At 43.8% G+C, this 27,514-nt stretch overlaps 1 protein-coding gene across 1 annotated transcript in view; it reads right to left on the reverse strand.

The window, feature by feature from the left end:
* The window catches only part of OBSCN (obscurin, cytoskeletal calmodulin and titin-interacting RhoGEF), a 4,979,884-nt gene that overhangs the window by 4,720,889 nt on the left and 231,481 nt on the right, over positions 1–27,514 (reverse strand). The gene's annotated exons all lie outside the window — the stretch shown is intronic.

Consider the following 27,514-nt stretch of genomic DNA (forward strand, 5'->3'; position numbering starts at 1 on the left):
AAAGGCTTATCAAAAGGAAGACTAGCCAGGATAGCAGGACTATGACTCTTCCATCAGGTTCACTAGAAAACCCACACAAGGCAGGGGGAAGGAGGGAGGGACATTTGAAGACAAATGGAAAGCAACAATTCAGATGGATCTTTATGGTAAGTACATAACTTATTCATCTGAAGTTGTTGCTTTCATTTGGTCTTCAACCTGAGGGACAGAGTCCCTAGCTACCAATAACCCTGGGAGGTCCTCATGGAAGGATGTTCCAGAGCATAGTTGAGCCAAAGTATGCCCTCCCCCTGGAAAAAGGTCCAATTTATAATGGGAGATAAATGTGTGCGATGAAGCCCAGGTAGCCACAGAACAGATATCATCTAACAAACCCCTGGACCAAAAAGCAGCTGAAGTAGCGACAGACCTGGTGGAATGCACCCCAACGTGTCCTGGTGGAGATAACCCTTTGGCTTGATAGGCCAACTAAATGCATTCAGAAATCCATCCAGCAATAGTCACTTTAGAAATAGGCTTTCCCAAGAAAGGTTTGGAGAAGGAAACAAAAAGATGACATGACTTCCGAAAGGATTTTGTTCTATGCAAACAGAAATGCAGCTGCCTGTGAACATCAAGCAAGCACAATTTGTACTCTCCCTTATTTTGGAAATTTGAAAAGAAAACTGGTAAATTGATAACCTGGTTAACATTAGTCTTTGATGCTACCTTTGGTAGAAAGGATGGATAAGTCCACAGAGACACCCTATCTTTACAGAAGATCATACAATGGGGCTTGACAGATAAGGCTTGAATCTCAGAAACCCTCTTGGCTGAGGTAATTGCTACCAAAAAAGGCTGTTTTCCATGACAGAAACTGCAAATCAACTGTGGCTGCTGGTTCGAAAGGAGAAGAAACCAAGGCCTGCAGCACAAAAGCAAGATCCCAAGGGGTGTTGGGTCCTTAACGGCAGCCTAAGTAGAAAGGTGCCTTTCAAAAAGGCCTTACAAAGTTTAAAAGAAGCCAATGAAGCTGAATTTTCACCTATGTGAAAGTTAGAAATTACTGCCAGTTGTACCTTAACAGTAGAGAAACTAGCGCCATGGTTAAAAATCTCCACCAAAAATTCCAAAATGGCCGAAACTAGCACGGTGAAAGGATCCAAATCATGCTGAGAGGCTGAGATTGAGAAACACTTCTATTTGCTTGAATAAACCTTCCTGGTAGAAGATTTGTGGGCCGCTACCAAGATCTTCTTAACAGGGGAAGACAGCCCGGGAGTCCTAACTATCATGGGAATTGCAGCAACCAAGCTGTGAGCTTCAGGCTGACTATGTCTGGGTGAGGAATACCTGAGGGATGTGTAATCAGATTCAGAACCGGATCTAGTGTCCAAGGAGGGCACATTACGTGAGACCACAGAGTGGGGAACAAACTTGGTGACACCAGAAAGGGGCAATGAGGATCACTGAGCTCCTCAGCCATCAAGCTTTCTGAATGAACTTGGGAATTAGAGGGAGCGAAGGATAAGCATACAGTAGACCGGAGGACCAAGCATGAAATAGAGTGTCTCTGGGGGGGGGGGGCTCCCCCAGAGGGGGGTTCAGAGTGAAATATTCGCTGCACCTTGCGTTGGAAGGAGAGGCAAAGAGATCGCAGCAAGGCTGACCCCACTTTTGAAAGATCTTTTCCACTACTGAAGGATTCAGAGAAGACTTGTAAGGCATCAGAATAGACTTACTGAGCCTGTCCGTCAATATGTTGGTCCTCCTCGGAATGTGCGTTGGCACCAGAAAACAGCTGGAGGAGATCGCCCACTCCCACAATCTCATGGCTTCGCAACAAAGGGGATAAGATCTAGTCCCCCCTACTTGATATACCAGACTACTGATATACTGTCTGTCTGTATGGCAATAGTCCCCAGAGAAAGGAAGGCATGGAGAGCTTGCAGTGCTAAAAGCACTGGCCTCATCTCTAGGACACTGATATGCAAACTGGTCTCCAGAGAGGACCATGTGACTTTATTTATTTATTTATTTATTTATTTATTTTTATTTAACATTTGTTAACCGGGAAAGTCCGACTAGGTTCCACAGATCCTGTTTTCAGTGGAGGCCCGGGGAGAAATGCTCCAGAAGCATGTCTTTAGAATGTGGGAAGAAACCGGAGTACCTGGAGGAAACCCACGCAAAATGCAGGGAGAACATGCAAACTCCGCACAGAAGGCACCCCAGCCAAGAATAGAACCAGAGAACCTCTTGCTGTGAGGCGACAGCATTAACCACTGCACCACTGCGCCGCCCTGGGCTGGGACCTCCTTCCCATGCAATACCCCCCCTCCAACTGAGCAGGGAGGTGTCCAGGGTCACCATGATCGTGGGGGAGGGAAGAACAAATGGCTGACCCTGAAAGAGGTCCTGGGATTGGAGCTACCAAAGAAGGGAGTCCCTGCACATGCGGGATAGTTGAACAGGACATGACAAGGAAAAGTCCAGCAAAGAACACTGAATGGCTAAGGTCTATTACAGAGCCCTCATATGGAGACATGCAGTAGGAATAAGAGTGATCATGGCCGCCATGGACCCCAACACCCGAAGGACTGAGTCCTCCAGGAGAAGACTGGTTTGGAGAATGTACAGCACATGATGACAGAGTGATAGCAATCTGTTCGAGGGTAGAAACACCCTGCCCTCGGTTATGTCCAATCCAGCACCTATAAAATCCAGTACCTGCATTGGTGCCAGCTGAGACTTGTTGGGGTTTATGGTTATGTCCAGGAACTGAGCAATATGAAGAAGATGATCCCTGGCTCAAATCAGTCGATGCCTGGAGGGGCGGAGAGGAGCCAGTCATCCAGGTAGGGGAAAACCTGAAATTCCTGCAGCCGCAGGTAAGCCCCCACTACTGCATCACTTTGGTGAACACCGGGGGGGTGGGGGTGGCGATGGTGGTGAGCCCAAAGGGTACTGCTCTGAAGTGAAAGTGATTGGCTCCTAGCCGAAAGAGGATGAACCTCCGAGAGCAGCTATTCATCTTGATATGGTAGTATGTGCCCTGGAGGTCCACGAGCACATCCAATCATTTATCTGCAGAAACGGCAGAATGGACTGAAGGGTGACCATCCAGAATTTCATCTTGGCGACCGACAGGTTCAAGGTTGAAACATCCAGTATGGGTCTTAAGTCCTCCATTTTCTTTGGCACTAAAAAGAACCTGGAATAAATTCCTGATCCGGACTGATCTCAGGGGACGGGCTGGATGACTCGTTTTGCAAGCAGCCTGGTAACTTCTGTGGTTGCCTCCTCCCGTTGACCAACAAATGGGGGGAAGCTTATGGCCACACACTGTGCACTTCCTGAAGCCCAGCTTGGGAGTATCAGCCATGGCAATCAGGAGAGATCATTTTTTGATTCTTGTGCTTTCTTCACTAGCTTTTACAGCATCCTCACCCTATTCTTAACATGAATCAGTTTAACTGTGAGGTTTTATGCCCACACCCAGAAATCTTTGAAAAAGTCTCATAATGCTACACAAAGTCGAGCTAAGAGAGCCTTGATGTGTACAAACTAACTGCTACAGTCTCCCAATGTTAACAGTACATATGTGGAACCACACATTTTTTCCCTTGGAGGTGAACAGATCAATGCTGAATTTGACTTAATTTACTTTTTTATTACCCCTCTCTGACCCTTGTCAGTCACAACCTGGGCCACAAGAGTAAGATCAAGAGTAAAACAAGATGCCATTGGACATAACATGATTGGCTAGAGCATTTGATGGTTTATTATTACTAATATCTCTTAGGTGGTCTAAAATACGATCTTTAAGCATTCTATTTGTTTTTCTAGTGCTCTAACCAATCACGTTATGTCCAATGGCCATTCTCATTACTTTAAGTTCTTTGTTCTACAATATATTCATAGAAACCCCAGAGGTGGTGACATTGAGAATATCACAGAGGGACATGAACAGAAGTGGATTTTGAAACTCAATGCTGAAAAGTATCCTGGTTTGAATGCTACTACTTCCTTGGTCCCTTTTTTAAAGGCTAGACATCTCAAGCATTAAGATTAGCTAAGTTCTTTCAAAATTAGTCTATGTATTTAACTAGCTTTTAGTTTCCAAGTATTCTATTTAACTTTTTCCTGCCTAGTATTTTTCCATGTTTTATAATGATTTTATAAGTTTTTTAAGTGCTTTCTCATGTATAGTATTTGATTCCTTCTTGTACAATGTTTTTAAGCAATGCTTTTTTTAGTGTGAGCATGAGGCTTAATTGTTTTTCACTGCTACTTAATCATTGTGTGATTTTTATTGATTAATTGGCATTTTAGAATCTCTATTTAAACCTGTGCATTTTTTACTGTGGTGTCTGATGAAGCAACTTCGGTTGTGAAAGCGCTTACCACTTTGTATTTTGCTGTGATTAAACATTTTGCTGTGTGTTATCTTGGTGCATTTTTTACTTTTTACCTTTCATTTGGATTTATTTCTGCACCAAGGTTTTACCCAACACGGTTTCTTTGGTTTTCTCTTTCATAATTATAAAGTGTTTATACGTGTATAATGGCTAAAATAATGGCAAAGCTGATGCCAAAACTTAATGCACAACGACATGTACTAAGGGACACTCAGTTTTTGGTAGATTTGTTTGAATGTACCAATGAGCTGAACTTTAATGGAGACTATTTTTTAGTTAGCATGGATGTTCTCTCTCTGTTCACATGCATGATATTGGTATTGACATGGTAAAAGAATATCTGGCAGAGAAGAGTGTTTATGATTTGGTAACCACTGATTTAATTTGCTTGTTTTTGGAAATCGTTTTGGAAAATAATGTGTTTATGTATGATGAGCGTTTGTTTTTATAGAGAAATGGCGTAGCTATAGGCACTAGTTGTGTCAATAGCTAAGCCAATACAGTTATGGCCCAGTGGGAGGAGAAATTTGTTTTTAGTTCCACCTATATGCCTCATGTTATATTTTATAGGAGGTTTTGTTGATCACCTTTTTTTGATCTGGAGAGGAACTGAGGAACAGCTAACCCAGTTTATATGTTTTGTGAGTGATCCAGTTCCATTTTTGTCGTTTACACATAAGTCATCCACGAAGCAAATGGACTTTTTAGATGTTAAGGTTATGGTGAACCCCTACTGTAGGCTAACCACTACATTATTTAGGAAAAGCTGTAGGAAAAACAGATTACTGCAAAGGAACAGCATGCACTCTGGCCATGTGTTTAGGAATATAGCTAAAGGTCAAAGCATGCGTATACGTAGGTTAAACAATGAGGAGACTATATGAGAGAGATATTAATCAGTTTAGAAGTGAGCTACTTGACAGGGGCTATAGGATAAAGGAGGTTGATGAGGCATTGTGCTTCACTAGGAAAAACAGGAGAGGTAGGGGTAAAAGTACAGTTTTGTACCTACCATAAATGTAGATGTTCGAGTGCTAATACAGCTGCAGTAATCACAGATGGGTTTTCTGCCGTCAGGCGGGTCCTCGGTCGGCCGAATTCCAAAGTCTAGGTCCGGCGTCGGTTGTTGTCGCTTTCTTTCCTGACGTCAGTGCGACAGGGGTATATAAGACACAGCCGACGCCATTTTCTTCAGTCTTTCTTGCCCCAGATGTCAGGTGCCCCCAGAAGGAAGATAATACATAAATTATATATATAATCATGCAATGCAATATAATCAAAAATCAGTAGTTGCAAGCAAATACACCATAGAAGGATAACCCAAACAGGTTGTATGAGGAGGTGTTAGCAACTAGACCTTTACCAAGAGGGGAAGGAGGGAGGGAAACCTGTACTGCAGCTGTATTAGCACTCAAACATCTACATTTATGGTAGGTACAAAACTGTACTATGTTCATCGTGCATACAGCTGCAATAATCACAGATGGGTAGAATCCCAAAGCTACGCACAGGGTGGTAGGCACTAGGTGGAACTGGGAGGAGCCAGAATGCCTTGCAACACAGCAGTGACAAAACCTGCTCTAGTTTTGGGGTATAAAGGCAGGTGATAGTGTTTTGTGAAGGTATGCACAGAACTCCAAGTGGCTGCCTCCAAAATATCTTTGGTAGGGACTCCTCTGAGGAAGGCTGTTGAGGTAGCTGTGGCCCTTGTGGAGTGGGATCTGATGCCTGTAGGAACAGATTTGCCATGATAGGAGTAGCAAAACCATATGCAGTGGCCTATCCATTTTGAAATTGTCTGTTTGGAGATTGGCTTCCCTTGAGCTCCTACAGCATAGGACACAAAAAGTTGTTCTGATTTCCTGAAAGGCTTTGTCCTGTCCAAATAGTAACGTAGCTGTCTATGGATGTCTAAGGAATGTAGCAGCCTTTCCCCTTTGTTTTGAGGATTGGGGTAAAAGGTAGGTAAGTGTATGGCCTGATTTAAAGCTACCCTGGATACTACCTTAGGCATAAATGACGGGTTGGTTCGTAGGGAAACCCTGTCCTGATGGAAGATGAGAAAGGGCTGCACAGCCATGAGGGCTTGTAGTTCCGAAAACCTACGAGCTGAAGTAATGGCCAGAAGGAAAGCTGTTTTCCAGGACAAATATTGCAAATCTGTTGAGGCAGCTGGTTCAAGGGGAGGCAATGTTAATTTTTATAGAATGTAATTAAGATCCCAGGCTGGTATTGGTTGTTTCCTTGGAGGTCTTATATTCTTAGCCCCTCTGAGGAACTGTCTTAAAAGTGGGTGAGAGAATAAGGGTGGATCAGTGTTGTATTCTGCAGAAATGGCTGAAGCATGAATTTTGATGGAGGAAAATGAAAGTCCATTGTTCAACAGCTCAGCTAGATACTGTAACATCTGAGGTAAATTCAGTTTTCTAGGATCCTGGCCTTTTTTCTCAATCCAAGCGCAAAACCGTTTCCATTTTGCGGAGTAAGCCTTTCTAGTAGATGGCCTTCTGGACTCCAAAATGACATCCTGCACCTCTTTGGAGAGTAGGGTCTGTTGTGGTGTTAAGGAATTTTCCATGCAGCCAGATTGAGTGTTTTCAGCTGACTGTGAAGAGTTTTGTAGCTGTGCTGAGTCAGTAGAAGAGGCATTAGAGGTAGGGTCCAGGGAGGAGTATGTGTTAGGCTCCTCAGGAGTGGGTACCAGTGTTGCCTTGGCCAGTCTGGAGCAATCAATATCATCTTCGGTCTGTCTGCTCTTGCTTTCAAGAGCACCTTGGGCAGAAGAGGCAAAGGTGGGAAAGCGTAAACTGTCCATGCTGCCCAACTGAAAGAAAGGGCGTCCACTCTCCAGGCCTTTGGATGAAAGGTCCTTGAACAGAACTTTTTCAATTGATGATTCCTGTGGGAGGCGAAGAGATCTATGTCTGGCCTTCCCCACGCTTGGATTATCTTTGTAAACACTTGCGGATGCAACTTCCATTCGTGTGGGTCTGTCGTATTTCTGCTTAGATTGTCTGCCAGCGTGTTTTCCAATCCTGGCAAGTACTGTGCTTGAAGTTCGATTTGCCATTCCAGAGCCAAGGTCCAAAGTGACATGGCTAGCCTGCACAGGGGGTATGAATGTGTTCCTCCTTGTTTGTTTATGTACCACATTACTATGGTGTTGTCTGTTCTTATCAATAATTGCCCTGGATGCAGGAGGTCCTTGAAAGCTGTAATTGCATTTATCACTGCTAGCATTTCTTTTTGATTGATGTGAAGGTGCTTTTCCTTTTGGGACCATTTCCCCTGAATGCACCTGTCTGTCATGTGCGCCCCCCAGGCGTAGTCTGAGGCATCTGTTGTGATGACTTGATTTGTTTGAGGCTTGCAGAATGGAAGAACTGTGTTTGCTTGGCATGCTTGGGCCCACCATAGAAATTCCTTTTGCAAACATGGGATTATTGGTATTATTGTTTCCAAACTGTGGCTGTGCTGAGACCATAGGTTTTTTAGGTACCATTGAAGTTTCCTCATATGCAACTTTGCACATGGGATTAAAAGAATGCAAGATGCCATGAAGCCCAGAGCCTGCAGGATTTTCCTTGCAGTGAGCCTGGTACAATTTGCTAGTATTTTGAAGTACTGAGTTAGTTGCCCCTGTTTTTCTGGCGTAAGATAGGCCATCTGGGTGTTTGTGTCCAAGTTGGCACCCAGGAAAGTTATTTTCTGAGTTGGTGTTAGCCTGGATTTCTCTTTGTTGACTGTGTATCCCAGAGAATTCAATAACCGTGTTACATAAGCCAGATGTTCCAGAAGTATGTGCTTGCTGTCCGCTTGGATCAGGCAGTCGTCCAAATAAGGGTAAATTTGTATCCCTTGAAGTCTGCAGTAGGCAATTACTGATGCCAGGCATTTCGTGAATACTCTGGGCGCAATGCAGAGAATTGATAGTGGATTGAACCTGCAAGAAATCTGAGGTATCTTCTGCAGCTTTGTCTGATTGGGACATGCAGGTATGCCTCCTTGAGGTCCAATGTTACCAGACAAAACTCCTTGCCCAGCATGGGAAGAAGCTGCTGTAATGTGAGCATCTTGAATTTTGGTGCAGTAGAAATGTGTTTAGGATGGATAAGTCCAAAATGGGTCTCCAGTCGGTTCCTTTCCTTGGTACCAGAAATAGTCTGGAATAAAAACCTTGACCTTGTTCGTGAGTAGGTACCTCTTGAATAGCTTTCATGTCCATAAGCTTTGAAATTTGTATTTGAGCCTCTGCCCTTTGATTGTGTGGCAGGTTCGGCATGCCTCTCATTTTTGGAAGAGTGTGAAAATGAAATCTGTAGCCTCTGTTTATAATGTCCAGGATCCATTTGTCTGTTGTGATAATATGCCAATTGCTTGTAAATAATGCCAGCTTTCCTCCCAAGGGTGCTGCCAGCTGAGACTTGCTTGGCATGAAAAGGGGGAAGTCAGTGGGTTTGTTTCCTGTATTGTTGTGCACTGTCTTCGCCACCTCTTGGTGCTGGAGTTTGCCATTGTCTGCCTCTATATGATCCTTGAGATTGTCCTCTGCCCCTTGTGCCTGTATCTACCTCTTTGGGGCTTGTCCGTGGCTGGAAAGGACCAGTTTTTGAAGGCCAATTTCTGCTAAAAGCGTGGTGGTTGAACCTGTAGAAAAGCTTTGACAGTTTGCATAGATTTAGCTTTTTCTTCCATTTTCCGTAGTATCTCCTCAGCATTAGTACCAAATAGTACATCCTTTTATAAAGGAGCATCTAGTAGTTTAGCTTTAACATGATCAGGCAAGGTTTGTTCCCTAAGCCAGGCATGTCTACGAATGACTGATCCTGTCACAGCAGCTCTACTTGAGGCCTCTAGGGCATCATAGCCACATTGTAAGGTGTGTTTACCCACTTGTTCTGCACTATGCATCATATCCTGCAACTCCTTCAAATCTGGTTGTTCAGGTTGAGAAATTTTATTTCTTAACTGCGATAACAGAAACTGCTGATATTTAAGCATATGGAACTGACAATTTAAGGCCCTCATGGCTAGGGTGGCCGAGGTATATACCTTTTTCCCCACCTTTCTAAGGATCTAGACTCTCTTCGAAGGTAGTGCATTCTTAACAGTAGAGGCCTTCATTCCCTTGGGGCCTTGAGAAATGGTTTCAGGGTCAGCATTATGGCTTTTGTAAAGAAATTGGTGAGAGTTAGGAACTCTGTAGTACCTATCAGGCTTGACTGGGGCAGGAGGCAGGCAATCCGGATTAAGGCAAGCCTCCGAGTAAACATCATCAAGTATGTCCAAGACAGGAGGTATCGCCAGAGGTCTGTGCTGAGGTAACAAAAGAAATTCCCTAAGTCTTTTCTTGGAATCAGAAAAGTCTTGGCCTTCCCAATGGAAGTGTTCCCTCAAGGTGTGCAAGGTTTCCCCAAAAGAAAAATCCTCTGGGGGAGATACAGAAGGAATGGACTGCTCTGCATCAGAATCTTCAAAAGGGGAGTACGAGTGTTCCTCTTCATCAGAATGTTCTGAAAAAATGGATCCCTGGTCAGAAGAGGGAGAAACTTCCTCCACTCTGGGTCTCTTGTCTGGATAAGAGTAATTAAATCCTCAGCCATTTTTAGCATCTGCTTTTTAGGCATGGGGCCTGGAGATGGGCCCTGTGCAACAGGCCTTTTGGGATGCATAGCTGATTTGGACTTAGTAAAGGCCTTTATGGAAAAGGAAAGGTGAGGGTCTAAAGACACCATGGGTGGAAGTGGACCTGTCCACATTAAGAGGCTCAACATTCACAGTGGCTTCGGTGGTTGTAGTCTGGGTATGGGCCGAGGTACCTGCGGTCTCGGTTACAGAAGACACCGCCAAAGAAGTGTCGTCAGTAGTCAGGGGCTGCGTAGGCGTCTCGCTGAGAACCGGACCACGTGTAGCCGGTTTTGGCATGGTGTCGGTGGAGACCGCGGACCTCGCGTGTCGGTCTTTGCCCTTGCGTTTTTTGGACAAAACGGTAGTCGGAGTCTCCGACGACATTTTATAATCAAAGGCTTTACCAAAAAAGTGCTGGGCGAACTCCGCCCGACCCTTAATAGTGCATTTATTGAAAGTTGCGCAAAAGCGACAGCCCGAGACGTCGTGGTCTGGGCCTAAACAAGGTATGCAGAGGGAATGGAAATCCTTATGCGGTATTTGCTTCCCACAAGAAATACAATTGTTAACTTTGTCTGACATCGGTCTGAGGCAAGAAAAGTTTCCCCAACGGGGTACTTAGCTTTAAAGAAGACTTCGGTTTCCAATTTTTCGTAATTTCAGGAGCTGGACGACCGGCACTTGCAAACTGCTTCTGCTTCGGGCACCGCGCGGCAAAAAAGACTGGAGAAAATGGCGCCGGCTGTGTCTTATATACCCCTGTCGCACTGACGTCAGGAAAGAAAGCGACAACAACCGACGCCGGACCTAGACTTTGGAATTCGGCCGACCGAGGACCCGCCTGATGGCAGAAAACCCATCTGTAATTACTGCAGCTGTATGCACGATGAACATCTGTATTTCTCTCGTAGACTGCCTTTGGCAAATGAGGAATCTAGCTGTACACCTGTAGCTATCAAAACATTGCCTATATCGATTTTTTATACTAGTGATGTTAACGACATTATACAGGTTGTGAAGAACAACTGGTTGATTTTACATCTAGATGAAAACATTCGCTCTGTTGTTGGTGAGAGACCTAGGTTTTGTTTTAAAAATAAAAAGTCTTTAAAGAGACGTCTATGTTATAAGAATCCTATGCATCCTAGAGGCAACACAGTAAATGCTCCCTTTATGCTTTGTTGCTCTAAATGCAATTTTTGTGAATTTATAGATCCATATGTTGATTTTCTTCACCCAGTCACTGGTAAGATGTTTCGGTTCCATGTGTCTGCTGATTGTCGTTCAAGGAACCTAGTTTATCTGGCCAAATGCAGGGCCTGTGATTGTTTTTATGTAGGTAAGACCAACAGGTCTCTGTTAGAGAGAATGAGGGAACATACATATTGTATACATAGGGTCTATATTAAAAGACCGAACATAAAAGGCTGAAAACGCAAAATATCAAAGCGGCTGTTAAGCTAATTCTTTCCCTGGGAAAGAATTTGCTTGGCTGCTTCGGTACTTTGCCTTTTTTAGCACTGAGTTGGTCTCAGAGTTGGTATACTTAAGTGGTGGGTGGGGGATGCAGCCCCCCACATTGGGGGGTGTGGGAGTGAAGCCCCCCACTTAATGTAATGCTTGAAAGTGTTTTTAATTTTCTTTTTTTTTTTTGTTGGAACAGCGATTTTTTCCCTTGGAAAAAAATCGCTGTTCTGACACTTCGACATTGTAAGCTTTCTGTTACATAGGGTCGATTAATCACCGTTCACTTTTTTAAGCGTTCAGTAATCTAATATAGACCCTATACATAGACTAGATGAATGCAATGCTTTAGCAAAGCACTTTGTAGAACATGTGAATGACCATGTTTTAGGGTTCAGAGTGATTGAGATGGTGGGTTGTGACATCCGTGGTGGAGATTTCAGGAATTTTACTGAGGAACGTGTGTTGTCCTGGATAATTAGTATGCAAGCATACCAGGTTCCCTGGTATTAATGGGAGAGTTTCCATTAAATCAGCTTTGAAAGCAAAAGGTCTCTTTAAATGATTTTATCTTGTTTTAATTTAATGTATTTTTTCATTGGATGGTTTGTATCTTTAATTGATAGTACTTATGCTATTTATTTAATTTGTTTTTTGAGATAAACTGTCTGAAGAAGCACATTTATTGTGTGAAAGCACTTACCTTGCATTTATTAAAACTGTGTTTTATGGTTACAATCGTGCTTTGGTGCTGTTTTGTTTTTAGTTGTATTACATAATTAAAACGTGTTTACGTGTATAATGGCTAAAATAATGGCAAAGCTGATGCCAAAACTGATAAATATGGACCAGTGTGGTTTTGTGGAGTGGAGGCAAAATTTGATAACATTATTAGAACAATGATGATCCAGAGGGAAATGGAATGTAAGAAAATACCGTTGTTACTGGTGGGTCTTGACGCAGAGAAAGCATTCGACAGAGTAAGCTGGGATTTTATGAGTAGGGCTATGGAAGCATCTGCATTTCCTGATACAATAATAAGGTTAATTAGAAGGACATATGAGAGATCAATGGCAAAAAGTGTGAAGGTTTCTGTCTGATAATTTATTTAAGATTTTTTTACTGGGAAAGTCCAGCTTGGAACAAAGTCAATTTTTAGCAGGGGCCCGGGGAGAAATGCTCCAGATGCATGTGTTTTGCAACATGGGAGGAAACCGGAATACCCAGAGAAAACCCACAGGAATGCAGGGAGGACATGCAGACTCCGCACAAAAGGCACTCCAGCTGAGAATTGAACCAGAGAACCTCTAGCTGTGAGGTGCCAACGCTACCGCTGTACCACTGCACCGTTCCAGTTTGTGGAACCAAGCAGGGGTGTTCTCTTTTCCCTTTGTTATTTGCATTACATTTAATACCATTCAAAAAGAAAATAAGGGAATCAAAAATTCAACAACATAATCGGTATAGTGTTCAAGAAAAGTTAGGTTTATTTGCAGATGATATTATTTTGTACCTGATGGAACCAGAAAAGGATATGTCAGTGTTGTGCAATATTCTGAGTTCCAGGTCTTTTTTCGCTATCTAAAATTAACGAAGAAAAAAAGGCTATAGCTATAAACTATGTACCTGCACATGAATTGGTCCACAATATCCATATTTATGAGGACATGATAAAATTAAATATTTAAAAGTATGGGTTAAAAAGGATTTGGTTATAGCAACTAAGGATATGCGGGAAGAGACCAATCAAAAGATAATACAAAAACTGAGAAACAGGAAGCTTTTGCTTATGGATAGCAATGTACAAGCAGTAAAAATGTTTTTAGTCCATTTAGTTTTATACACAAGTCAAGCATATTTTTAACAACCAGAGAAGTTGTGGGTAATTAATACAGAGTTTAATGAAAAGTATCTGGGAGAGAAAGAGGGCAAGAGTTAAGTGGGTAAGTTGATCCTCTCAACTGAAATCAAAGTTAGGTACTCACCATAACTATGCATCTGTGTTGTCCATTTTCACTCTTCGTCAATGCATGGGTCTCGCACCTGACCTCAGATCTGGCTAGGCCATATTTTTAGACTTTTGAATCCGACTCTTGAGCTCCTCCCTTTACCCATAATGCCTCAGAGCCCTGTAATACCTCAGATTGAGTTTGCTGCCCATAAACATAAGGACTCACTGTAGCCCCCCAAAAAAGAGAAAAGATAAAGGAAAGACAGGAGCTCATTCTGGAACCGTGGTTCCAATATCACTATCAGGTCACTCCCAAATGAAAGTTCAGTAGGATGGAGGGAGGGCGGAGTTGAGGAAGAATGAAAATGGACAACACTGATGCATAGTTACGGTGAGTGCATAACATTTATATTTGATGTTGTCGTTTTCATTCATTCCTTAATGTATGGGAGAGAATCTCCAGCTAAGATAACCTTGGGTGGCCCTCATGTAAGGATATTCTGGAGTAGTGCAGAATCAAACGTAGCTCTGCCTTTGGAGATCAAATCCAACTTGTAATAAACATTAAAGGTATAAGCACTGGAGCAAGTGGTTGCAACATAAATATCAATAGAAGCACAAGACCAGAAAGCAGATGAACTAGCCACAGAGTTAGTGGAGTGAGCCTTTGGAGGTCTGGGCAAAGACAGACCTCGTTGACTAAAACAAACGATATGCAGTTTGTTAACCATTTTGCCAAGGTAACTTTGAAGGCTTGTTTTTTTTCAACCTATTGGGGCAAAGGCAACAAACAGCTGAATCAGTTTTTCTAAAAACCTTTGCTCTATGGAGATGAAAGTGGAGCTGCTTATGTACATCTAACAGATGAAGCACATATTCACCTTTGTTAGAAAAAATTAGGATGGAACATATAAATTGATGACTTGAATGATGTTCACCTCTGAGGCACTCTGGGCAGAAAAGATGGATTAGTAAGTAAACTGATTCCATCTTTGTGGAAAACCAAGTAAGATGATTTTGAAGAGACTGCTTGGAGTTCAGAAACTCACATCGCTGAAGTAATGGCCACTAGAAAAAAAAAAAAAAACGTTTTCCAGGGCAGAAACTTAAGATCAGACTTTCTGAGTGCTCGAAAGCAATGTGAGTCAAACCTTGCAACTATAGTGTAAGATCCCAGGGTGGAGTAGGGTCTTTAACTGGTGGTCTAAACAGAAAAGCACCTATAAGGAATGCTTTACACAGTTTAGAAGAAGCTATGGGTGAAGTATTATTGCCAGTATGATAATCTGAAATGGCTGATAACTGAACTTTGATAGTGTAAAGGTAGCCTCTTCTTGAAAAACCTAAGGAAAGGAAATCTAGGACAGTAGGAATAAGTGCAGTAAAAGGATTTAGGTCTCTGTGGTAGGCCTACTAAGAAAATCATTTTCTAGTGGAGTCTTTTTGGGAAGACAGCAGTATCTGGCAGACCAGGGAGGAAAGCCTGCGCTGTCTAGCCATTAATGGAATTGGAGAAACCATGCAGTCAGCTTGAGGCCTGCAATGTCCGGATGTGTCATCCCAGAGGGACGAGAAATTATATCTGGAGTGGGATCCAGAATCCAGGGCAGATGTAGGAAATGAGACCACACCAAAGGAAGGAAAAGTACAACTGTGTACACTTACCATAAATGTAGATGTTCGAGTGGATTCACTGTTGCAGTCTTTACATTTGGATAATCCTGCTGGCAGGTTGCCCTCAGTCGGCCAGAATTCCAAAGTCTTGGGTCCTGCGTCGGCCGCTATCGCCCCTTCCCTGACGTCAGGTCATCAGGGGTATAAAAGAAGCAGCCGACGCCATTTTCTTCAGTCTTTCTTAGCCCAGATGTCAGGTGCCCCCTAAAAGGGTAGCCAAAATTTACATATATAAAAATATATGCACCAATATAAAGTTTACCTTCGTCTACAAGAAAATACACCACATAGGTTGTATAAATCAGAGAAGGAAAGATAAGTTCCAGCAGAAAAAAGGGGGATGGCGGGTGGGTAACCTGGACTGCAACAGTGAATACACTCGAACATCTACATTTATGGTAAGTGTACAAAACTACAGAACCAAAACCATAAAACAGGAGGCTCAGGCTTTGCAAAAAGATGACAAGCAAGTAGATGTGATTTTAGCGCTTTCTTCCACTTTATTTAAAAACATGGACTTCATCAGAAAAACGGGAACTCTCTCTGTTTTTACTATAATAATAATTTTATGAAGTTAAAACAGTTTAATTGTCGGTTGACAAAACGAAAATAATTTCATGTAATTGTCAATTTACATCACTTCCTGTTTTGTGTATAAAAACGGGAACGTGGGAGAGTTCCCGTTTTTCTGATGAAGTCCATGTTTTTAAATAAAGTGGAAGAAAGCGCTAAAATCACATCTACTTGCTTGTCATCTTTTTGCAAAGCCTGAGCCTCCTGTTTTATGGTTTTGGTTCTGTCGTTTTCTGGCTAGTCTGGATATTTTTTCTAAGTGTACAAAACTGTACTATGTTCTTCGTGTTTCACTGTTGAATCATTACATTTGGGTAGAGTCCCAAAGCTATGGTTGGGAGGCTGGAGCTAAACCGCATTAGGAGCAGCTATGAGGCCCTGCAGAACTGCAGTGGCAAAGCCTGCCCTGGATTTAGAGTAGAGTGGCAGATGACAGTGCTTTGTAAAGGTGTGCACTGAACTCCAAGTAGCAGCCTCTAAAATGTCTTTGATTGGTACTCCCCTAAGAAAGGCTGCTGAAGTGGCTGCAGCTCTGGTTGAATGTGGCCTAAGGGAATGCCTTGCATTTTGAAAATAGTAGAAACGAATGCAGTGGCCTATCCACTTTACAATAGTCTGCTTTGAGATAGCCTTTCCTTGTGATCCTGCAGCATATGCCACTAGTGATTGCTCTGTCTTCCTGAAAACGTTGGTTATGTCCAAGTAGTATCTAAGCTGTCTGTGTACGTCCAAGGAATGCAGAATTCTCTCCCCCTTGTTCTGTGGATTTGGATAAAAGGTTGGCAGATGAATAGTTTGGTTAAGAGCCACACTGGACACCACTTTAGGCATAAATGTCGGATTTGTCCTCAGAGAAACCCTATCTGGATAAAGCATGATAAAAGGTTCCACAGCCATGAGTGCAGGTAGCTCTGAAACTCGTCTTGCAGAAGTTATTGCTAGCAGCAGAGCTGTTTTCCATGATAAAAACTTTGTATCAGCCAGCTGGAGGCAGGGTGAGTTTTTCCAAGACATAGTTGAGGTCCCATGCAGGTATTGGTGATCTCCTTGGAGGCCTTAAATTTTTGGCTCCTCTGAGGTACTGTTTTAATAAAGGATGAGAAAAGATTGGTGGCTCTGTATTGTAATGAGCCGAAATGACAGAGGCATGAATTTTAATTGATGAAAAAGACAGGCCTTTGTCCAGCATCTCAGTTAAGTATTGCAAACTCTGAGGAATATTTGGTACAACTGTATCAGTTCCTTGTGCCTGGTTCCAAGCACAGAATCTCTTCCATTTTCCAGCATAAGATTTTCTAGTACTAGGCCTTCTGGCTTCCAAAATGACATTCATCACAGCTTTACTGAGTGGCGTGTTTTGTATGATTACATTATCCGCCATGCTGTCAGGTTTAAAGTCCTGAGTTGGCTGTGCAGGATCTGACTGTTTTGCTGGGACAGTAGATGGGATACTTGAGGTAAGGTCCAAGCTGGGCATTGAAACAAATTCCTTAGGATTGGATACCAGTACTGGCGGGGCCAGTCTGGGGCAATCAGTATCATCTTTGGCTTCTCCTGTCTGACGTTTAGGAGTACCTTGGGGAGGAGTGGCAGTGGAGGAAAGGCAAATACTGATAGGTTTTTCTAGCTGAAAGATAGGCCGTCCATTTTCCATGCTTGTCTGTGATAAGTCCTTGTGCAGAATCTTTTTAGTTGGTAGTTGTGAGGGGAGGCAAATAGATCTATGTCCGGGCATCCCCATTTCCTTGTTATCATGCTGAAGACTTGTGGATCCAGCTGCCACTCGTGGGGATCCATGAGGTTTCTGCTTAGTTCGTCTGCCAGAGTATTTTCCTTTCCTGGCAGGAATTGCACCTGCAGATGTACTTGGTAAGTCAATGCTGTGTCCCACAAAGTCATGGCTAGTCTGCAAAGGGGGTAAGAATGTGCGCCCCCCTGCTTGTTTATATACCACATGACTGTGGTGTTGTCTGTCTTTACCAGTAGTTGTCCCGGATGAAGTAGGTCCTTGAAGGCTGTCAGGGCATTTTGAACAGCTAGCATCTCTTTTTGATTGATATGTAGATGCATTTGGTTTGAGGACCATGTGCCCTGAATGCATCTTCCTGCCAAGTGGGCCCCCCAGGCGTAATCTGATGCATCTTTTGTTAGTGTCTGCCTGACTGGGGGTAATGTGAATGGCTGTCCCTTGTTCTGGTGACAAGCCTTCGCCCACCATCGAAACTCCTGTTGCAGGCAGGGAATGAGAGTAATCATTGTCTCCAGGCTGTGGCAATCTTGAGTCCAAACACTTTTTAGGTACCACTGAAGTTTCCTCATATGCAGTCTTGCATATGGAATTAGTAGGATGCAGGATGCCATGAAGCCCGAAGTCTGCAGAATTTTTCTTGCAGATAACTGGGCCTTTGTTGCCAACATCTTGAAATAGGTAGTCAGTTGCCTTTGTTTGTCTGGCGTGAGATAAGCCATCTGGGCAGTTGTATTTAAGCTTACACCCAGGAATATTATCTCTTGAGAGGGTACTATTTCTGATTTCTTTTCATTGACTGTGTACCCTAGGCATGGTAGACGTCTTTTCACAAATGCTAGATGCTGTAGAAGAAAGTCCTTGTTCTCTGCTTGAATTAGACAGTCGTCCAAGTAAAGATATATTTGTATTCCTCTTTGTCTGCAGAATGCGATTACTGGTGCCAGGCATTTTGTAAAGACCCTGGGCGCAGTAGATAAGCCAAAGGGCAGTGCAGAGAATTGGTAGTGCATTGAGCCAGCTATAAATATGAGGTATCTTCTGCATGATTGTCTGATTGGGACATGCAGGTATGCCTCTTTTAGATCTAAAGTCACAAGCCAAGCCTTCTTGCCCAGCATGGGCAGAAGCTGCTGCAAAGTTAACATTTTGAATTTTGGTATATCCAGGAATGTGTTCAGAATAGATAGGTCCAGTATTGGTCTCCAGGGCTTGTCCTTTCTGGGTACCAAGAATAGTCTTGAGTAAAATCCTTGTCCCTGCTCTTGCTCTGGTACTTGTTGAATGGCCCCCATGTCCATGAGGGATGAGACTTGTTTTTGTGCCTCTGCCCATTGATTTTTTTGGCAGATCTGGCCAGCCATTTGCCTTTGGCAGGGTATGGAAATGGAACTTGTAGCTTTGTGACACTATATTTAGAACCCACTTGTCCTAGGTTATAATGTGCCAATTTTGAGAAAAAAGTGCTAATTTTCCCGCTAAGGGTGCTGCCAGGAGATAAGTGCTTGGTGCAGGCAGGGGGAAGTCATTGGGACTATTTCCTGTAAGGTTGTGATTTGTCTTCTCCAACTTTGGAGGTAGAAGCACCCCATTGCTTTGACCTGTATGAACCTTGCGCCTGGGATCTGCCTCTAGGGCATCTGGATCTGCTCCTTTGAGGTCTGTCTGACACAGGAACGGACCAATTCTTTGTAGGCCAGTGTCTACTAAACCTAGGTGGATGTACTTGTAAAAAATCTTTGACACTTTGCATAGATTTAGCTTTGTTCTCCATTTTCTTTAATACCTCTTCTGCCTTAACACCAAACAAAGTATCATGCTGTAAAGGTGCATCTAATAATTTAACTTTCACATGATCAGGCAGATTTTGTTCCTTTAACCAAGCATGCCTCCTAATTACAGAACCCATAACTGAGGCCCTGCAGGAGGCCTCCAAAGAATCAAAACCACATTGCAAAGTATGCTTTCCAACTTGTTCAGCTGCATGCAATAAATCCTGCATTTCCTTGTTTTCTGCACATTCAGAGTTTAACAACATTTTCTGTTTAAGCAATACCATGACATGTTGCTGATATTTGAGCATATGAAACTGACAGTTTAAGGCCCTCATAGCCAAGGTAGCAGATGTGTAAACCTTTTTTCCCAATCTATTCAGTGCCCTAGAATCTCTGTAAGAGGGGGTAAGGTTTTTTGCAGCGGAAGCCTTAACTCCTTTGGGACCCTGTGAAATAGTCTATGGGTCTGCAGCAGGGTTTTTAAAAAGGAATTTATGAGAGTCAGGAACCCTGTAATATCTATCAGGCTTAACAGGAGCTGGAGGTAAGGAGCCAGGGGTAAGACTAGACTCCGAAAACACATAATCTACAATGTCTAACACAGGTGGAATGGCTAGAGGCCTGTGTTGAGGAAGTAAAAGGAAATCTACGAGCCTCTTTTTAGATTCTGAAAAATCTTGGCTCTCCCAGTGGAAATGCTCCCTCATGGTATGCAAGGTTTCCCCACAAGAATAGTCCTCTGGAGGAGAAGCTGAAGGTATAGATTCTTCAGCATCAGAATCCTCATAGGGGGGAAGAGAATATTCCTGATCAGAAGAGGAATCAGAAGAAATAGAAACCTAATCTGAAGATTCATAGTCAGTCTCTTGCCTAGGCCTCTTATCAGGAGGGGATGGGAACCCCTGATCAAGGTAATCAAGTCTTCGGCCATCTTGAGCATCTGTTTTTTGGGCATAGAGGCATGTCCACGTGGTTCTTGAGTTTGTTTCTTTGCTTTAGAAGGTGCTTTAGTCTTTGCCTTTGAAGCCGAAGTCGGTTTAATGTAAAGATGTTTAGGTCTGAATACACCCTCAGAAGCCGGTGCCTGCTCAGCGGCTCCTGACCCATCTGAGGGAATAGTATCCGAGGCTCCAATACCTTGAGTTTCCAGTGGCAGGGCCGACTCCATGTGGGAGTCGGTAGCGGCCTGCAACTCTAAAGGAGCGGGTGTCAGGGGCTGTGAAAGCACCTCACTGAGAATCGGCGACTGGCTTAGGAGAAGCTTCGTCGTCGGTTTTGGGCCTCGGTTGTTTATCTCTCTCCTTTTCTTTGCGTTTTTTGTGAACTCCGGTAGTCGGATAGCTATCCGATGACATTTCTGGGTAATTAAACCGGCGTCTAAAATAGTTTAAAGCAAAATCATACCGACGCGTAATAGTGTGCTGGTTAAATCTAGCACAAAACCAACAACCAGAAACGTTGTGATCAGGGCCTAGGCAAGGAATAAGTACAGTTTTGTACCTACCATAAATGTAGATGTCCGAACTGGATAGCATCTGCAGTCATAACAAATGGGTTGTCCTGTCGTCAGGCAGCCCTTCGGTCGGCCGGATTCCAAAGTCTGGGTCCGGCTTCGGCTGATGTCGCACTTCACCCGACGTCATCTCTGATGGTCTTTGGGTATAAAGGCATCAGCCGACGCCATTTTCCTCAGTGTTTCTTGCCCCAGATGCCAGTTGCCCTCTTGGAAGGCTAAATTTTGGATAAATGCCAATGTTTCCAAACAAGGTAGAAGGCAAACACAAAAAATAAGCATGTATGTACATATATACAAACAAATACACCATAAGAGACTCCCCAGCTAGCTATTAGGAGGGTAAATACCCTAGGAGTACCACAGAGGGAAGGAGGGTAATCCTGACTGCAGATGCTATCCAGTTCGGACATCTACATTTATGGTAGGTACAAAACTGTACTATGTCCTTCATGGATGCATCTGCAGTCATAACAAATGGGTAGAATACCATAGCCAAACTAGGGGTGGAGGAAGAAAAATTATGGTGTAGTTAGGATCCCTTGCAGTACAGCAGTGGCAAACCCTGCTCGGGATCTAGAGTATAGAGGTAAATTATAATGCTTGGCAAATGTATGCACGGAGGTCCAAGTAGTCGCCTCAATAATGTCCTTGGTTGCCACTCCTCGTAAGAAAGCTGTGGTAGTGGCTGTAGCCCTTGTAGAATGAGGTCTTATGTTCTGTGGAATTGGTTTTCCATGGTAGGAGTAACAGAATCTTATGCAACTTCCTATCCATTTGGAGATTGTCTGTTTGGAAATTGCTTTTCCTTCCCTTCCTGTTGCATAGGCTACTAAAAGCTGGTCAGTTTTTCTGTTACTTTTGGTTCTGTCCAGGTAGTAGCGTAACTGCCTATGTACATCCAAGGTATGCAGCAGTCTTTCCCCTGTTCTGTGGATTGGGAAAGAAGGTAGGTAGGTGGATTGCCTGGTTTAAAGACACTCTGGATACCACCTTAGGCATAAATGTAGGATTAGTTCTCATGGACACCCTATCTTGATGGAAGATTAGGAAGGGTTGCACTGCCATTAAGGCCTGTAGTTCAAACCCTCCTTGCTGAGGTAATTGCCAGTAGGAAAGCAGTTTTCCATGACAGGTGTTGCAGATCTGCTGTTGCTGCTGGTTCAAACGGAGGGAGTGTCAACTTTTCTAGCACAAAGTTCAAGTCCCATGCTGGTAATGGTGGTTTCCTAGGAGGTTTTACATTCTTGATCCCTCTGAGGAACTGCCTGAGTAGAGGATGCGAAGACAGGTAGATCAAGCTGTATTCTGCTGAAATAGCTGATGCATGTATCTTGATGGAGGAATAGGACAGGCCTGTATGTAGAAGCTCTGCCAAGTACTCCAGAATGTTAGCAATATCTATGTTCGACACATCTTTTCCTCTTTCAGTACTCCAAATGACAAACCTTTTCCATTTTCCTGCATAGTTCCTTCTTGTTGAAGGTCTGCGGGCTTCAAGGATAATGTCTTTAACCCTTTGGGAAAGGTCTGGGTTAGTTGCTGCTATGTGATGTTCCAGGCAGTCAGTTGCAAGGTTTTTAGGTTTGGATGCATGATGTTGTAGTTGTTCTGAGTTAACATCAAAGGCATCAGGGTATTGACCACATTCTCTCCTCGAGACATGCTCCTCAGCAATGGGTACCAGTGTTGTCTTGGCCAATTCGAGCTATCAGGATTATCCTTGGACATTCCTCTTGATTTTCAGTAGTACCTTGTGCATCAAGGGAAGAGGTGGAAATGCATATGCTGTCAGGCCTTTCCAGCTGAAGGATAGAGAGTCCACCTTCCATGCAAGTGGGTGGAATGTCCTTGTGCAGAATTTTTGAGCTGGTGATTGAGTGGGGATGTGAATAGATCTATTTGTGGCATTCCCCATTTCTTTGTGATGGCCTTGAAGATGTCCGGGTGTAGCATCCATTCGTGAGCATCCGAGGTGGTTCTGCTTAACATGTCTGCTAGGGTGTTCTCTTTTCCGCACAAATATTGCCTGTAACTGGATGTTGTAGCTGAGAGCCAGATTCCAAAGATCCAAAGTCATTCTGCATAGGGGTATGAATGAGTGCCTCCCTGTTTGTTGATGTACCACATGACTGTGGTGTTGTCTGTCCTTATCATCAAATGGCCTTCTTTGAGGAATGGTCTGAATTTTGGATTGCCAGTTTTACTGCCAGCATTTCTTTTGGTTTATGTGCAGGTGCAGCTGGTCTTGAGTCCACAATCCTTGTATGCATTTGTCCAGCATGTGCCCCCATCCTAGGTCTGAGGCGTCCGTTGTGATGGTTTGGCTTGCTCGAAAGTTGTGGAAGGGTAAGCCTGGGTTTGACTGGCATGCTTGAGCCCACCATAGGAACTCCTGTTTTAGGCATGGGATTAGTGGGATTTCTGTTTCTAAGCTGTGCCTGTGCTGAGACCATAAATTCTTTAGGTACCACTGTAGCTTTCTCATATGCAGTCTGGCATGTGGGACCAAGATTATGCATGATGCCATGAAGCCCAAGGCCTGCAGAACTTTTCTTGCTGTTAGTTTGTTCTGCTTTGTTAATGCCAAGAAGTAAAGAGGGAGTTCTTTTGTTTTTCTGCAGTTAGGAATGCCATTTGTTTTACTGTGTCCAATTCACGCCAAGAATGTTCTTATTTGGGATGGTATCAGCCTTGACTTTTGTAAATTGACTGTGTATCCCAGGGCTTGTAGCAAGTAAATGACCCTTTGTAAATCTGTTGTCAGCTTGCTTTTGTTGTCCGCTTGTAACAGGCAGTCGTCCAGGTATGGATAAATTTGGATTCCCTGTAGTCTGCAGTGAGCGATTACTGATGCCAGGCATTTTGTGAATACTCTGGGCGCAGTAGATAAGCCAAAGGGCAATGCTGAGAATTGATAATGCTCTGATCCTGCAAGAAATCTGAGGTATCTTCTGCAATTTGGTCGAATGGGGACGTGCAGGTATGCCTCCTTGAGATCTAGAGTTACCAGCCAACACTCCTTGCCCAGCATGGGAAGAAGTTGCTGTAGGGTCAGCATTTTGAATTTTGGGACAATGATGTATGTGTTTAAGACGGACAGGTCGAGAATAGGTCTCCAACTTTTCTGTTTTCTTGGTACTAGGAAGAGTCTGGAGTAGAATCCTTTGCCCTGTTCTGTTATTGGTACTCTTTCCACAGCTCTCATCCTTGTTAATTTCGCTATCTGCTGTAGAGCTTCTATTTTTGATTCGGAGGTAGGTTTGGCATTCCTCTTTTTACTGGTAAGGTGTGGAAGTGGAACCTGTAGCCTTGGTCTATGGTTTGCAAAATCCACTTGTCTTTTGTGATATAGTGCCAATTTTTCGAAAATAAGGCTAACTTTCCGCCTAAAGGTGCTGCTATTTGCTCCCTGGTAGGTGGTGTCAGAGCCAAGTCACTGTGATTGTCCTGTTGCAGTGGTTGTGTCTGTGCCTCGGTTATTGCCTTGCCACTGTCGTCCTCTGTAGGCACCTCCTCTGGATTGATTTCTGCCTCTAGAGCGTCTATTCCTGCCCCTTTGGGATTTTGTGAAGTCTGGAAAGGACCAATTTTTGGCAGGCCAGTTCCTGCTAAACCTTGGGGGCTGAACCTGTAAGAAATCTTTAACTGTTTGTACAGATTTTGCCTTTTCTTCCATTTTCTTCATTACTTGCTGGGCAGGTGTACCAAATAGACTGGCCTTATCCATAGGAGCATCTAACAGCTTTGCTTTAACATGATCCGGTAAGACCTGTTCTTTCAACCATGCATGCCTTCTTATCACTGTGCCAGTCATGGCTGATCTAAATGAAGCCTCCAGTGCATCATAGCCACATTTTAAGGAATGGTTACTAACCTGTTGGATGTTATTCACCATTTCTAATACATATTTCTTATCTAAGGATTCATCAGAGGACAGTTTTTAGTTAACTGATCAAGCATAAACTCTTGGTATTGGATCATATGAAACTGACAGTTTAAAGCTCTAGCTGAGAGAGTAGCAGAGGTGTAAACTTTTTCCCCATCTCTAAGGACCTGGATTCCCTTTCAGAAGGAATAGGGTTTTTGCTGTGGTCGAGGCTACTGCCTTAGGCCCCTGGGATATAGTTTCGGATCTGCAAGTGGGGCCTTGTATAGGTGGTGATGAGTGTCTGGCACCCTGTAAAATCTATCTGGTTTGGCAGGGGCTGGAGGTAAAGAATCAGGAGCAGTGCAAACATCATTAAATGCATCGTCCACAACAGGCAGTACAGGAGGTTTAGCTAAGGGCCTATGTTGTGGTAAGTGCAGAAAAGTCCTAAGCCTTTTTCTTGAATCTGAGAAATTTGTCCCTGCCATTGGAATTGTTCTCTCATGGCATGTAAGGTTTCCCCAAAGGAAAATTCCTCTGGTGGAGAGGCAGCTGGAATGGATTCTTCAGCATCGGAATCTTCATAAGTAGAAAAAGGAGCCTCTGGCTGGTCTGTAATGTCTGAGTCATCCGCAGAATCATCAGAGGACACTGGCTCGGGGGGCTCTGCTGTAGGTCTCTTTTCTGGGGGCTGAGAGGCCCTGTCTGGGTGAGATTGGGATCCCCTAATTAAGGATATTAAATCTTCTGCCAGAGTAAGCATTTGTGAACTTGAAGTGGGCCTGTGTGAGGGGGCTTAACAGGCACTGATTTAACAGATTTGGCTGCTTTAGCCCTGGCAAAGGCCTTAATAGACATGGCTGCAGGAGGCCTAGCAGCACCACGTGCTGGGGTAGAGACATCCAAAGGGATGGTGTCTGATAAATCACTAGGAACCACAGTTGTAGGTAAAATTTCTGAGGCCGATTCAACTAAGGTAGCAGGAGCCTCAGTAGTAGTCATGGATTCGCTGAAGATTGACCGTTTTCGGTTTCGCCGAACCGAGACACTCGGCTTGCTTAACCGTGGTTTCGCCGAAACCGGACCGCGAGTGTCGGTCTTTTTTGCGTTTTTAACAATTTGGGTTGTCGGAGGATCCGACGGCATAATGTACAAAATCTGAGCCGAAAACTGTTCAGCAAACTCCGACCGACGCCTAAGCTCGCCGGTTGAAGGAAGCACAGGCGTCAACAGGCTGCTACGCTGCGGTCTGGGCCTAAGCAAGGCAGACAGTAAGAGTGGAAATCTTTATGAGGTATTTGTTTCCCACAAGTTAAACAGTTATTGACTTTTTCTGACATCGAGGCAAGAAAGAGTCCCCAACGGGTACTTAGCTTTTAGAAGTCTTCAAGTAGTATTCGGTAGTAGTAATCTCTGGATCTGACCGACCGCACTTGCGAACAGCTTCTGCTTCGGGCGCCCAGGCAAGAAAGACTGAGGAAAATGGTGTCGGCTGATGCCTTTATACAAGACCAGCAGAGATGACGCCGGGTGAAGTGTGACATCAGCCGGACCCAGACTTTGGAACTGCCGACCGAAGGGCTGCCTGACGACAGGACAACCCATTTGTTATGACTGCAGATGCATCCATGAAGGACATCAGTAAGAATGAAAGTCCTTATGAGGTATTTGCTTTCCACAAGAAATACAATTATTTACTTTTTTTGACATCGGTCTGAACAAGAAAAAAGTTTCCCCAATGGGCTATTTAGCTTTATTGAAGAGTTCGGATCTGAAATTTGAACACAAAAATCTCAGGAGTCGGCCAACCGGCACTTGTGAACTGCTTCTGCTTTAGGCACCACGCGGCAAGAAAGACTGAAGAAAATGGCGTCGGCTGCTTCTTTTATACCCCTGACGACCTGACGTCAGGGAAGGGGCGACAGCGACTGACGCAGGACCCAAGACTTTGGAATTCAGGCCGACTGAGGGCAACCTGCCAGCAGGATTACCCAAATGTAATGACTGCAACAGTGAAACATGAAGAACATCCACACTTGATGAGGCCAAAAGGAGGCAATGAGGGAAACCTTGCTCTTCAACTGAAGTGGTTTCTGAAGAAATTTGGGGATTTGGTGGACTACAGCATCTCTCAGTGACTCCTGGAGAGAATCAGGGCAAAGAAAGTACAGTTGTGTACACTTACCACACATGTAGATGCTAGAGTGTATTCACTGTTGCAGTCATTACATTTGGGTTATCTGCCTGCAGGTACCCCTCAGCCAGTCTGAATACCAGAGTCTTGGATTCCTGCGTCAGATGCTGTCTCTTCTTCCATGACGTCAGGTCGTCAGGGGTATAAAAAGTACAGTTGTGTACCTACCATAAATGTAGATGTTCGAGTGTATTGTTGCAGTCATTACAATTGGGTTATCCTGCTGGCAGGCTACCCACAGTCGGCCTGAATTCCAAAATCTAGGTCCGGCGTCGGTTGCTGTCGCCACCTCCCTGACGTCAGTGCACCAGGGGTATAAAAAATGTAGCCGATGCCATTTTTCTTCAGTTTTTCTTGCCCGAGATGTCAGGTGCCCCTAAAAAGGTAGGCTAAATTATGCCAATAAGCATGCATACACAAAAAACAACTTTTCCTTCATCTACAAGCAAATACACCACATAGGTTGTATAGAATAGAGAAGTACAGATAAGTCCCAGCAAGGAAAAGGGGGATGGTGGGAGGGTAACCTGGACTGCAACAGTGAATACACTCGAACATCTACATTTATGGTAGGTACACAACTGTACTGTGGTCATCGTGCTTCACTGTTGCAGTCATTACAATTGGGTTGAATCCCAAAGCTAAGGTTGGGAGGCTGGTGCTAAATAGGATTAGGAGAGGCTATCAGACCCTGCAGAACTGCAGTGGCAAAGCCTGCCCTGAA

The sequence above is a fragment of the Protopterus annectens genome, chromosome 3.part0, assembly GCF_019279795.1.
Source record: "Protopterus annectens isolate FY-2018-M chromosome 3.part0, PAN1.0, whole genome shotgun sequence".
Lineage (NCBI taxonomy): Eukaryota > Metazoa > Chordata > Ceratodontiformes > Protopteridae > Protopterus > Protopterus annectens.